Below are 13,412 nucleotides of genomic sequence, written 5' to 3' on the forward strand. Positions count from 1 at the left end.
GCTCGTCTGCCGGCGTGGGCGGAGCAGGTGCTGGTGTGGGAACCAGACTTGGAGCAGGTGCTGGTGTGGGAACCAGACTTGGAGCAGGTGCTGGTGTGGGAACCAGACTTGGAGCAGGTGCTGGGCGTGACTTTGGCGGAGGTGGCCTGGCCGGGGGTTGCGGCTTAGCACGCCGAAGGACTGGTGGTGGCGGCCGGGCAGGAGGTTGCGGCTTAGCATGCCGAAAAACGGGTGGTGGCGGCTGGGCAGGGGGTTGCGGCTTGGCATGCCGGAGGACTGGTGGCGGAGGCCGGCATGGAGGTTTGGGCTTGGCTGGGCGCAGCTGTGGCCGCCCACTAGCAAAGCACCCAGTACTAGCCCCCCCCCTCAAGAAGCGGATCCCAGACGCGTCTTGTGCAGTCTGGAACAGTCTTTAGGGGTGGGAGGGAGGAGGTGAGGAGGGGGGTAGGCTCCTCCCCTTTTGATTGTCCAAATTCTCTATTCTGCTCTTCAATAGCATGCGGAGTGTCCTTTGCCGCTTGGGATTGTTCCTCAAGTCTTAGTTCAATCAGTACCTTCCGGTACCACTCATCCACCCAAGCAGGACTATACTTCTCAAGGGGTGTCTCAGAAGATGACTGGGCTGGAACAGGAAGTGGAGAAGGCAGAGCAGCACGTGGCACAGCAGACAGAGGAGTGGGTGGAGCTTGAGCCTTAGAGGGTGGGGCCAAAGTAATTGGGGGCTGAGCTTGAAAGTCAGAAGGTGAGTGGGACTGACTAGACCTAGAATTAACAAAAATGTCCTGATAGTGTTTAATTGTCACATTAAAGTCATTAGGAAGTGGCTGACAGTAAGAATTAACAGAATGCAAAAAAATGTCTTTTTCTATGACGTCATCAAAAGTGGACGGGGGCGTGTCCTCGGGGGGCGACAACGGAATGACGTCATAGCTGCAATCCCAGTGATTGACAGGCCAGTCGGAGGAATCTTTGAAAATATGGTCATTATAATTACCAACTATTTGAGGAGAATCCTGGGCTGCTTGTAGCTGGCTGTGCTCCGGAGGGAAAAGTTGTGGGATAGGTGCGTCTTTGCCGCGAGCCGAAGTCTTCTTGGCTGACTTCCGCTTTCGCTGACGCGTTCGGGCTGGCTGTGAGCGGACATCCCCGGGCCAGATGGAGTCGATATGGACCAACGAACCGTCAGGCCCCCACAAAAGGTCTTCGCGCTCCAAAGGGGAATACTGGAGAGTCTCTCTCTCCATCGCTTTTAAGACCAGCCACGTCCCGTAGCCGGAATCCTCCACGCCCTCTTCGAAAAGACTGTCTGCTGTTGGTTTTCTGTTACGCCTTCGAGGCATTGTGATGCCGGAGGTCGTCTTTTCAAGATGCAGAGGGATGTCAGGAAGCGGCTTGCAGGTGAGAATAAATGATTTATTCTGATTGCAGAACAAAATGCTGCGCGGTGCACCACGGCACGGAAAACAAGAGGGTAGCAAAGATGCTAATATCAAAAATGTAAACTATGAGCGAAACTAGGAGCGTAACTTGTTGCGTAGGAGCAAACAAAACCAACAGACCGAATGAGGCCAGCGCGTAAACTAAATAGCCCTCTGATTAGTGCCCGGGCAACAGGTGCGCGTCCGGGACACTAACCAGAGGCAGGTGACAATAATCTGCCGTCATGGCAACAGAAACAAACTCAAGAGGTGCAGAAAACACAAGTGACTTGAAAACAAAAACAAAAATATGATCCGGGCAGCGGATCATAACAATATAAATATAATTCACTTCACTTCACATTTGTACACTCTCAGTTACATTAACATGGATTTGATACATGCCGATGTACAATACAATTCAGTTAAATGTAGCTTTGATGTAGCAAAATAGCTTGTAGTGTAGCTTGCTACAATTCTTCGGGGATATCTTCCCCTGTAGCTTAGCTACATTTAATCAAGAGTAACTTGTAACTTAGCTTACTATATTTTCTCAGTAACTTGCCCATCACTGGCTGTAAGTATACAGTATATGTAATGTGGTAACATGCACATTCATAATAACATGTAATATAGTATTTTTTTGTCATTTTCAACATTATTGTAACTTCTTTCCTGGGGGCATTGATTTCACAGAGCGCATGGCAACAATCGCTATTTCCTTCAACAACTTTAACAACTACCACTAATCCTGGCAGACTTTGTGAGAGCCAATGACAAGTACTTTAGGACAAATGATGATCCAGAACCTTATATTTTAGAACCTGAATACATGAAGATGATGTACAAGATTCATAAGCTGGGCGGTAAGAAGATACCGCTTTAATGAAACATTAAACATGTAGCACTAGTACAAAATGTTAAACAAGCAATACCAAATAAGAACATAACAACACAGAAACGTACAAAGTCCGCTCTCACTGGGATGCCAGCTAATGGAATGGTTGTATCTTTCAGCACAAGACTTGTGATCCTCGTTTAGATGATGAATTCAACATAATATTCACACCTCATGTGATGAAACGAGCATCTTGCTGCATCTTCCTATCGATTTCTTCAGACTTAAATTGACCAACTTCTTGGCTTATGGCCATGACCTTCTAAATTATAGTGTGAGGCATGATTAATAGTCGAGCACAGTGGCATGCGGTTGATGCCTTTGGAGGTTTAAATGTTTTAAATGTTTTTGACTTCAACTCATATGCTCTTTTAGTATAACGTCTTTATCAAATACTTTTTTGGTGCCAAAAAATAAATACATTCAAATTAAATATTTGGAGTGTTTCTTACCTTTCTGTATTTGTATGTGAAGCAGCACTATCTATTCTCCATGAAAACGCACTCTGTACTATGATCACATTCATTTTGTCTTAAAGTCCAGTTTATAGAAGAATTTGATCTTGGATATACAATCCTCCATATTTGCAGACACATTCATTCATTTCATTGCATTTAAATTATTTCATTTAAAGCAGTAAAACAACATTTTTGCATCTTCCAAAAAAAGACACAAATGCTGGCACATTGTACAAACCCCTTTTACATATGAGTTTGGAAATTGTGTCAGATGTAAATATAAACGGAATACAATGATTTGCAAATCATTTTCAACCCATATTCAGTTGAATATGCTACAAAAACAACATATTTGATGTTCAAACTGATAAACTTTTTTAACTTTAGAATTTGATGCCAGCAACACGTGACAAAGAAGTTGGGAAAGGTGGCAATAAATACTGATAAAGTTGAGGAATGCTCATCAAACACTTATTTGGAACATCCTACAGGTGAACAGGCAAATTGGGAACAGGTGGGTGCCATGATTGGGTATAAAAGTAGATTCCATGAAATGCTCAGTCATTCACAAACAAGGATGGGGCGAGGGTCACCACTTTGTCAACAAATGCGTGAGCAAATTGTTGAACAGTTTAAGAAAAACCTTTCTCAACCAGCTATTGCAACGAATTTAGGGATTTCACCATCTACGGTCTGTAATATCATCAAAGGGTTCAGAGAATCTGAAGAAATCACTGCACGTAAGCATTAAGCCCGTGACCTTCGATCCCTCAGGCTGTACTGCATCAACAAGCGACATCAGTGTGTAAAGGATATCACCACATGGGCTCAGGAACACTTCAGAAACCCAGTGTCAGTAACTACAGTTGGTCGCTACATCTGTAAGTGCAAGTTAAAACTCTACTATGCAAGGTGAAAACCGTTTATCAACAACACCCAGAAACGTCGTCTGCTTCGCTGGGCCTGAGCTCATCTAAGATGGACTGATACAAAGTGGAAAAGTGTTCTGTGGTCTGACGAGTCCACATTTCAAATTGTTTTTGGAAACTGTGGACGTCGTGTCCTCCGGACCAAAGAGGAAAAGAACCATCCGGATTGTTATAGGCGCAAAGTTGAAAAGCCAGCATCTGTGATGGTATGGGGGTGTATTAGTGCCCAAGACATGGGTAATTTATACACCTGTGAAGGCGCCATTAATGCTGAAAGGTACATAAAGGTTTTGGAGCAACATATGTTGCCATCCAAGCAACGTTACCATGGACGCCGCTGTTTATTTCAGCAAGACAATGCCAAGCCGCGTGTTACATCAACGTGGCTGCATAGTAAAAGAGTGCAGGTACTCGACTGGCCTGCCTGTAGTCCAGACCTGTCTCCCATTGAAGATGTGTGGCGCATTATGAAGCGTAAAATACCACAATGGAGACCCCCGGACTGTTGAACAACTTAAGCTGTACATTAAGCAAGAATGGGAAATAATTCCACCTGAGAAGCTTAAAAAATGTGTCTCCTCAGTTCCCAAACGTTTACTGAGTGTTGTTAAAAGGAAAGGCCTTGTAACACAGTGGTGAACATGCCCTTCCCAAACTACTTTGGCACGTGTTGCAGCCATGAAATTCTAAGTTAATTATTATTTGCAAAAAAAAATAAAGTTTATGAGTTTGAACATCAAATATCTTGTCTTTGTAGTGCATTCAATTGAATATGGGTTGAAAAGGATTTGCAAATCATTGTATTCCGTTTATATTTACATCTAACACAATTTCCCAAATCATATGGAAACGGGGTTTGTAGATACATGCCTCTGCTTGCTTTATCACCCCCAATTCTACAAGTGTGACAAGTCTGCAAGCTGCGGCTCTTTATTTCTCTGTTGTGGCTCCAGCTAGTTTATGCTTCTGAGTACTGTATTCACTACACTGTCCCTTGAGGCACCGTCATGAGTCTTTCAAAGTTCTGCATTAGCCATTCAATTCTTGGGGCAGTGTCTTCATTCAGCTTGTTAGCTTCCTTTGTTTCTAATATACAATGGTAACTAGAGAGCCATTCAGTGTTATTGGAGCTGGTGCTGTGTTACAATACTTTAATTGTAAACAAAGAAGGCATTTTTGCAAAGGTGGGCAGTAGGCCTCTTGATTGAATGGCATCAACACAGGACAAGTACTAAAAGCCAACCAATTACAGCCTTTGCCGCGTCGCTGTTTCGCATTGTTAGACTTTTTTTAGGCGTACGTCACGATACACAAGAGGATTTGGAGGGGGAAGACAGGGCTTGCCTTAAGGCAGCAGCATAAACACGTTGTAGATAGAATAGAACAATACTACAGAACCATGGAAATACCTAGTAAAGGAGAAACATGGAAGAAAAGGGGATGTGTGACAACAAAGCTACTTTAACTACTATGGGGGAATAATTAATAACAATTCAATGAAGTGATAGTCATGTAACAACATCATGCAAGCACATTCAATCTGTATTAACTATAATCAGTTTATTTTTTCAAATTAATTTGCATAACAGTGGTGACAACATGACAGATGAGAAAACAAAAATTCAACTAAATTGGATATTGGCTAATTATCAGGTGGGTCGTTACCATGGGAAACTGTAAGGAAAAAATAGAAAAGAACCTGGTAACAAAATACCATGCAAAAAAAAAAAAAGAACAAGACAAGAACGTAACATGACAATACGTTGAAGAAAACTGTACATGTAGCGTTACTTCAATACAGTGATCAAATAGGTTTTTTGGTTCTAAGTGGGTTTTGATTTGGTGGAAACGGGCGCAAATGGTTCATTGGATGCAAAGGGTTGCCGACACCTGGCTTAAGCATTGGACGATCCAAGCCTGCAGCTTCTCGTTTCCCTATTTTACAGTCTGATCATCAAGAACAATGATGCAACCTGCTCAGTGGCCTTGTGGTTAGAGTGTCCGCCCTGAGACTCGAAGGTTGTGAGTCCAAACCCCGGCCGAGTCATATCAAAGACTATAAAAATGGGCCCCATTGCCTCCCTGGAATTGGGTGTTAAATCACCAAAATGATTCCCGAGCGCAGCCACTGCTGCTGCTCACTGCCCTCCTCACCTCCCAGGAGGTGAACAAGGGGATGGGTCAAATGCAGAGGGTAATTTCACCACACCTAGTGTGTGTGTGACTATCGTTGGGACTTGAACTTTAACACTTAAATTAAAAACATTCTACAGGCTGCAGTTTTTACAGTGTACAAATGACAAATTCATGGCGTAAAAAAGTGTCTGCAAACACTAATTTTGCAACACTGTGCAAGCAGACCTGCAGTAAGCTACGCCCTCTTCCTCTTTCTCTTACACACACACACACACACGAAAGGAGGTGAAGCGGCAACACGCTAAAGCCTCGTCATCAGTTTGTGTGCAAATCTATTGATTTCTAGAAAATTAAATTAAAAAGCGATTTTAATCATATAGACAATACATTTATAACAAAGATTAATAAACAAATATTATCATTTATTGCATGGTTTTATTTTATTGATTTTTTTCCATCATGATAGGCTACACCTCACCTGCCTACCCTGACCGCACGTCCCTGATCTAGCAATACTGTTTACTGCTATAACGCAGAATAGATTCAGCAGCTGCAGCAGCTCAGTAGCTGGCTCACCATTTTACGAAATAAATGACTCCCCGTTGCTGTCATTGTTAGCCACCTCTCGCTATTAGAATGCACAGAAAAGAGAAAGACGTTTGTTCTTGTCTCACAACAGGATTGTGGCTTTGAATGTTTTCCTTTAAATGCAAATAATACCCTTTGGCGGGTCTACTTTGGCCATTTTGTGCACCCCTGAGCTAAGACTGTGATCTGGTCTGAATTGAGGTCTTGACAGGGATAGGCACCGAAATTTGGTTCCATAAAGGCCCCATTGCTAATGTAAACGGTAATAACCAGACCAAATAAGTGTCCGAGCCCTGATTTTGGTACTAAATTAATCCAGTCTTAGCCACCTGTAACAAATGCTTGCCATAGTCCTGATCAGAGGTGGATAGTAACGCACTACATTTACTCCGTTACATCTACTTGAGTAACTTTTGGGATAAATTGTAGTAGTTTTAATGCAACATACTTTAACTTTTACTTGAGTATATTTATAGAGAAGAAACGCTACTTTTACTCCGCTCCATTTATCTACATTCAGCTCGCTACTCGCTACTGATTTTTATCGATCTGTTAATGCACGCTTTGTTTGTTTTGGTTTGTCAGACAAACCTTCAAAGTAGAATCTATCGCATGCCCGCGTTTCACCAATCAGATGCAGTCACTGGTGATGTTTGACTCCATTTCACCAATCAAACAGAGCCAGGCGGTCACATGATTAACTGCACATAAAGTTTCAGCGGCAAACAACAACAACAATGGCAGCGACAACAACAAACGCAAACACCCCTGGCCTCACATTAAAACGATGTTCACGCTTCAGACAACCAAAAAAACTGTTTTGTAATGCGTTGTCATATGTGTCTTCCCAAACAAGTGGACATTTCAGCTTACATGAACTCAACGTCAAATTTGAGGAAGCACATCGCGGTAAGTAATGTTAGTAGATATTTTGGCTGTCACCGTAGGCTGATGTTAGCTTCCCTGCTATGAATCACTGTCAAATGTACATCGTGTGGGGACATTTATTAACGCACTGCAGCCTCATAGACAGACAGAGACACACACACGCACAGTCGCACACACACTCACGCATGCATACAAGCACCAATCAGAAGTGTGTTCTCAGGTACAGCCCACACCTATCAGAGTTTATGGTTTGCGTAAAAGCTAACTTGTTATTTTCCTTTGTAATCTCTATCTACTGAGCCTATGGTGCTGTTAAGTTATTGTGGCTCAATTTGCCTTAATTTCTTTATTTTAATGTATTATTATTTATTATATATTATTGTTTTAGTTGCTTAAGAGATATTCCTGGCTCTGAATTTGTTCATTGCTATTTTTATGTTTTTGTGCATTATTTGTTGCCGTCATCATTAAACGAACAGGTTACTCATCAGTTACTCAGTAATTGAGTAGTTTTTTCACAACATACTTTTTACTTTTACTCAAGTAAATATTTGGGTGACTACTCCTTACTTTTACTTGAGTAATAAAACTCTAAAGTAACAGTACTCTTACTTGAGTACAATTTCTGGCTACTCTATACCAACCTCTGGTCCTGATACTGTACAAGAAACATCTCGAAAGTAATGTAGCGTCGCAGAGTCTGACGCTCTTTTTTAAACTTTATTCCCGACCTTAACACGTCAACAGCAGCCACAGTGCTTGCTAGTATAGTAGCCACAACAACAACAACACATCACTTATTTTGATGCACCAATGACAGTTACAGCAAGCAAGACTTTTAGGCACTGTTTAAACACCGGCATCGCTTTCAAAGTACCGATTTGGTACTAGTATCATTTAAAATGTAAACGATAGCCGCAGTGCTAGCTACTAGCAACAACAATAACAACACCTCACAACCTCATAATGCGCCAATGACAGTAACGGCGAGTGAGGTGCATTCACAAACCTCTGAATTATGAGCATCAACATTACAATACAAGCAAGACATTTTTGTTCTATATTGTTGCAAAAACATTTTTGCTTATCTTGTTTTATAAACTGCACTTACTTATCATCCTTCAACTTGAATGTCACAAAATTCCCTAAAAAAAGTTTTTTGTTTTTTTTAACAAAAATGTAAAAAAAAAAATTTTTTATGAAAGATGGGTTCGGGCCATACTTGCCAACCCTCGCGATTTTTCCGGGGGACTCCCGAAATTTCAGTGCCCCTCCCGAAAATCTCCCGGGACAACCATTCTCCCGAATTTTTCCCGATTTCCACCCGGACATCAATATTGGGGGCGTGCCTTAAAGACACTGCCTTTGACGTCCTCTCTCACCTGAAACCTTGACGCCTTAACAGCCGCATGCTGTCCAGGTGTCCGCTTTTCCTCCATTTAAACAGCGTACCGGCCCAGTCACATAATAATGTAGCGTTGGACGGGTTTAACAATGATTTCCCATCTCCCGAATTCGGAGGTCTCAAGGTTGGCAAGTATGGTTCGGGCACCGGCACTGTTTTAAAAGTAAAGATTTGGTACTAGTATGTTACAATGTAAACAATACCAATCCCTAGTCCTGATATATTGGGCAGCAATGTTGAAGCATTATTGTGTTAAGGTATATTTAGCCGACCTTTGCAGGCGACTTTAAGGCATTCAAGCAATATGCCCCATTAAGGAGATTATCTGGTCCGTGGAGGCCAAAGGTGCATGCAGGGCCACAAAGGGACAAAGTATAACAAAGCAGGAGCCACACCCCACAGCCAGTCTGTGTAAAGCCTGAGCAAACGCTGTGTAATTGCACTACAAAAGCCCAATTAACCACAACCCCATGGATATTAAGTGGGAAAAGATGGACCTGTCATTTATGCTCGCAGCATTTGCATCTCATGATTTCCCCTCCTAACATATTTTAATATCTAATTCATCTTATTTTCATACCACTTCATTTCTAGACGAATGTAGATGAATGCAAAATACTCATTTAAATATGCATTAGTATTATAAGCAGTGCAGTGTCTCCAAATGAAAGGTAATAATTTTGTGAAGCCTGGGATGTCGTCTGTCTGCCTAAGGTTAGAGTTAGACACCTCTAGTCTTGACCAATGTTCGGAAAATTACTTTTAAAAAGTAATGAATTATAGTTACTTGTTACTTTACCAAAACATTTATTGAATTACTCACGGAAATACCCTTTAATACATGTAATCAATTACTAGGGAAAGTAACGAATGGGTTACTTAAAAAAAAAAAAAAACTTAGAATATCTGGCATATGCAGTTGAGAGACGTTTCATGAGAGCAGAGTGTGTGTGTGTGTGTGTGTGTGTGTGTGTGTGTGTGTGTGTGTGTGTGTGTGTGTGTGTGTGTGTGTGTGTGTGTGTGTGTGTTAAAAGACGGTGCCTGTTGTCAAGTGATGTCAATGAGAGAGCATGGTAAGTAAGTAAGTAATTCTTTTTAGATATATTTATTTCATACTGTCTTCTGACCAGTAAGCACGTAGACAATTACAGCATGAGGAAGTTCACAATGACGCTAATAATGGAAGCCTGCGTTTTCGTTTTCATCACTGTTAAAACAGGAATAGCACATTTCAGTGAAAACAATTAAGTGAAAACTAAGTTGCGTGTGCACCGAGGAACTACGACAATAAGAGTTGTGCCCGACTACATAGCGGTAGTGGAAGCATTATTTGATGACTAAATATGGTTGTCAGAATGTGCTACTGTAACTGTTCTGGGTCGGCACAATGATGAGACTTTTTCCACTGTTCTCAGCTTTACTTCTTTTCCTTCCAACCTGCGGGCGACAATCAGACAATGTCGGTATCCCGTCTTTCTTTGGCTTACGCCCTCAGCCATGTAAAACTTTTCTGTGTACATATACATCTTTAACAATTTACAATGAAAAAGACAGATACAAACGGTCTGTAAAATATTGAAATGTACATTCTAAGCGCCATTCCGTGGCAGAACAAAACATGCAGCATTTGCTATAGTTAAAACCTTAGAAAATAAAATAAAACCACAAACCTGCGGGCGACTTTTAGACAATGTCGGTATCCCGTCTTTCTTTGGCTTACGCCTAAACACACAGAATAACACTCGTTACCTATTCACGCACGCACACACACGCACGCACACACACGCACGCACACACACACTGAACAGGTCTCATACAACAAAGAGCGGCCGGTTGGCGCCAATATTAGCAATGTTAAATGTTACCTGGAATCCGAACTTAAAAAACTAAAGGACAACACAGGTAAACATATTCACATTCTTGATACACACATTCATTAATTAAAGACCTAATTTCTACCGAAAAACAAATCAAATGTCGGTAGGATCACCCGACCGAGACTCACCATCGGCCATGTAAAACTTTTCTGTGAGGGGAAGAAGGGAGGGGCTACACAACCCTGGAGGACTACAGGAGCTCAGGAGGGGCAAAAAGATATCAAACCGTCCTCTCACAGGCGAGCAGAAAAGAGAACTATTTGAAGATAAAATTCACAAACAAAATATAATTAATAACAAAGGTGTATTTTAACTCCGTTACAACACCTTTTTCGCATATAAATAACAAAATAATAGCCATTCAACTTTGGGAGCGTTTTTTGATATCCAAATTGCCGTTTCTAAACTTAAGGATAGCATTTTTTTTGACACGGCAGCTTAAATCAATAGACACCGCTATCAAATTGTGCAACCGGCAGCTTTTTTTGACGGGGCGGCCGCAGTTCCCCTTTAAGAGTGAAAAACGCTAATAATATGGCGGCTAATGTCACCGCTATCTTCGTTGCAACAATCAAGTTGACCAACTTTTGACACAACAGCTTTTTTATGCACTCCATCTTAAACTCCTGCTTCATTAATAACACTTTTCTACTTGGTGATAACCATATCAAAAGACAAGAGTGAGACGTAGCAGGATTCGATTGGATTCGGCGCATCACTTATGCTAATTGCTATCAGCTATCAGCAGCTGTCTGCGTAATGTGGAGATGACCTCTGTTGATGCACTTCCTATTTGACATCATCAGCACCACATGACATTGGTGAGCTTTTGGCATGAGCGCTGTGGAGTAACAACGCAGGACACGCAATGCTAGCAACACGGACTGTCAAGTTGACCAACTTTTGGCTAAACAACTTGTGCATGTGGTTTCAGCACATTGAAGACCAGTTCTAACTTAGATGAATTACCCAGGATGTGATGAAACATTTCCACGTAGTGCGTGTGTTTTAGTGGCCGGATGATTCTTACAGTTACCACTGAGTAGTGTAATCTACAGTAGAACACACTCAAGGCTACTATATTGGGTGAAACGAGTGTAAAGGTGACTATATGGGTGATATTTCAATGTTTAGAGCAGGGGTGTCAAACGTACGGCCCCACAAGTTTTATCTAACCCGCGTGATGAGTTTGCTACGAAAATGAGCTGAAATGTATTAATGAAAGAACCAGCTGTTCTAAATGTGTCCACTGGATGTCACAATAGCAATTCTGTTAGGCAAGCAAACGGTTTATACCTGGGCCAAGCAAGAGGTTCTTTAAAGCGTGGCTGCAGCTCCTCCCCCTCGACCCAAATGAAGACATACAAACTGCCGTTTTACGTCTTCTGCTTTGAACACGTCGTAATTTGGTACCCTCATTACCCCAAAATGTCTGTCAAAAATGACAAAAGTGAACGCAAACTGAAACTTGACTCTTTCGAATCGTTTCTACCTCCGTTTCTTATGGTTTGTTGAGTTACCGTCACGACGCATGCGCAATCCCTCATGGCATCTGCAGCAAGCGCCGTCAGTAGCTCCGCTAGGAGCGCCCCGGGACACGCCCCTGCTCACTCTTTACGCAACACGACCACGTGCCTGCACAGCTGCAGGCAATCAGCAATCCGCGCACCCGGACTTGATGAGGTCAGACGGCATAAAGACCAGCGGACCTGAAGATCCAGTGCCGGAACATAGTTCACTCCATGTAGTAAGCATCCTGTCTGTTGCTTCCCTCCATGTACATGCTCTCTGTGCTTTCCCTCTGCCCGTGTCTTATGTCCTCTGTGTTTCCCGCAGTGTTCCCTCCGTATCCAGTGATCGAGCTGTGCGCCTCAACTTCCCTCCGGATTTTGGACTGCTTCCCTCGATCCTCGACCCCCGCTCGACACCTCTCTCCAGCCCTCGACCTCTCGCTTGCCCACGGACTGTCTTCTTGCCTTGCCCCTTTGGAATTTTGAAGGATTCATCCAACACGCACGAACAACACCCTCTGGTAATATTTACATTGCTAATACTTCACATCGTCTTGCACCATACGCTTTTAGTAGCATACACACCCCAGTACATCATCAGTTTCAATAAACCTATTGAACTGATTCCTGCCGTTGTGTCGTCTCCTTCCCGCGCCGTATATAACAGTTATCCCAGCATCAACATGACAAATAAGGTATTTGATACATACAAGAGTTTTTATCTATTTATTGCTTTTTTTGTTCAATCGCAGATAGGTTGTGACTTAAAGTTTGATAGCTTTGTAGATTCACTCAGACGATGTTTACAATTATAGTGTTCTCCATTGTGTTTTTGAAACTGCACCATTTTTTCCCCTCAGAATTGTCAACTAACTTGAAAGGTTTAATTAAGAGGATTATTTGTGATTTGTACATTTTTTTTTTATAATGTGCTTGTTCTATTTTCGGATAAAGTAAATAAAAAAACAACAACCTGATGTTGTCTCTATTTTAAAGTTATCATGCCATGATTTTTACCTGTTTGGCCCATTTGGGAATAGATTTTCCTCCATGTGAACCCAAAGCTAAAATTAGTTTGACACCCCTGGTTTGGAGGGCTCTTATTAAAAAAAATAAAATAAAATGCTGTATTTAAAAGGTCTTAAAACATTTTATGTTCCAACTATGAAAATATTAAATTCATTAGTAAGCATTCTACTTTGTCAAAATGTGTTTACTACGGTCAAGCCTGTAATCAGTTAGCTGTGGTAAACAAGGGGCAACTTAAATTACATTCAGTTTTGAGTTGAAGAGCATAACAATTG

This window comes from Nerophis lumbriciformis, linkage group LG09, assembly GCF_033978685.3.
Source record: "Nerophis lumbriciformis linkage group LG09, RoL_Nlum_v2.1, whole genome shotgun sequence".
NCBI lineage: Eukaryota > Metazoa > Chordata > Actinopteri > Syngnathiformes > Syngnathidae > Nerophis > Nerophis lumbriciformis.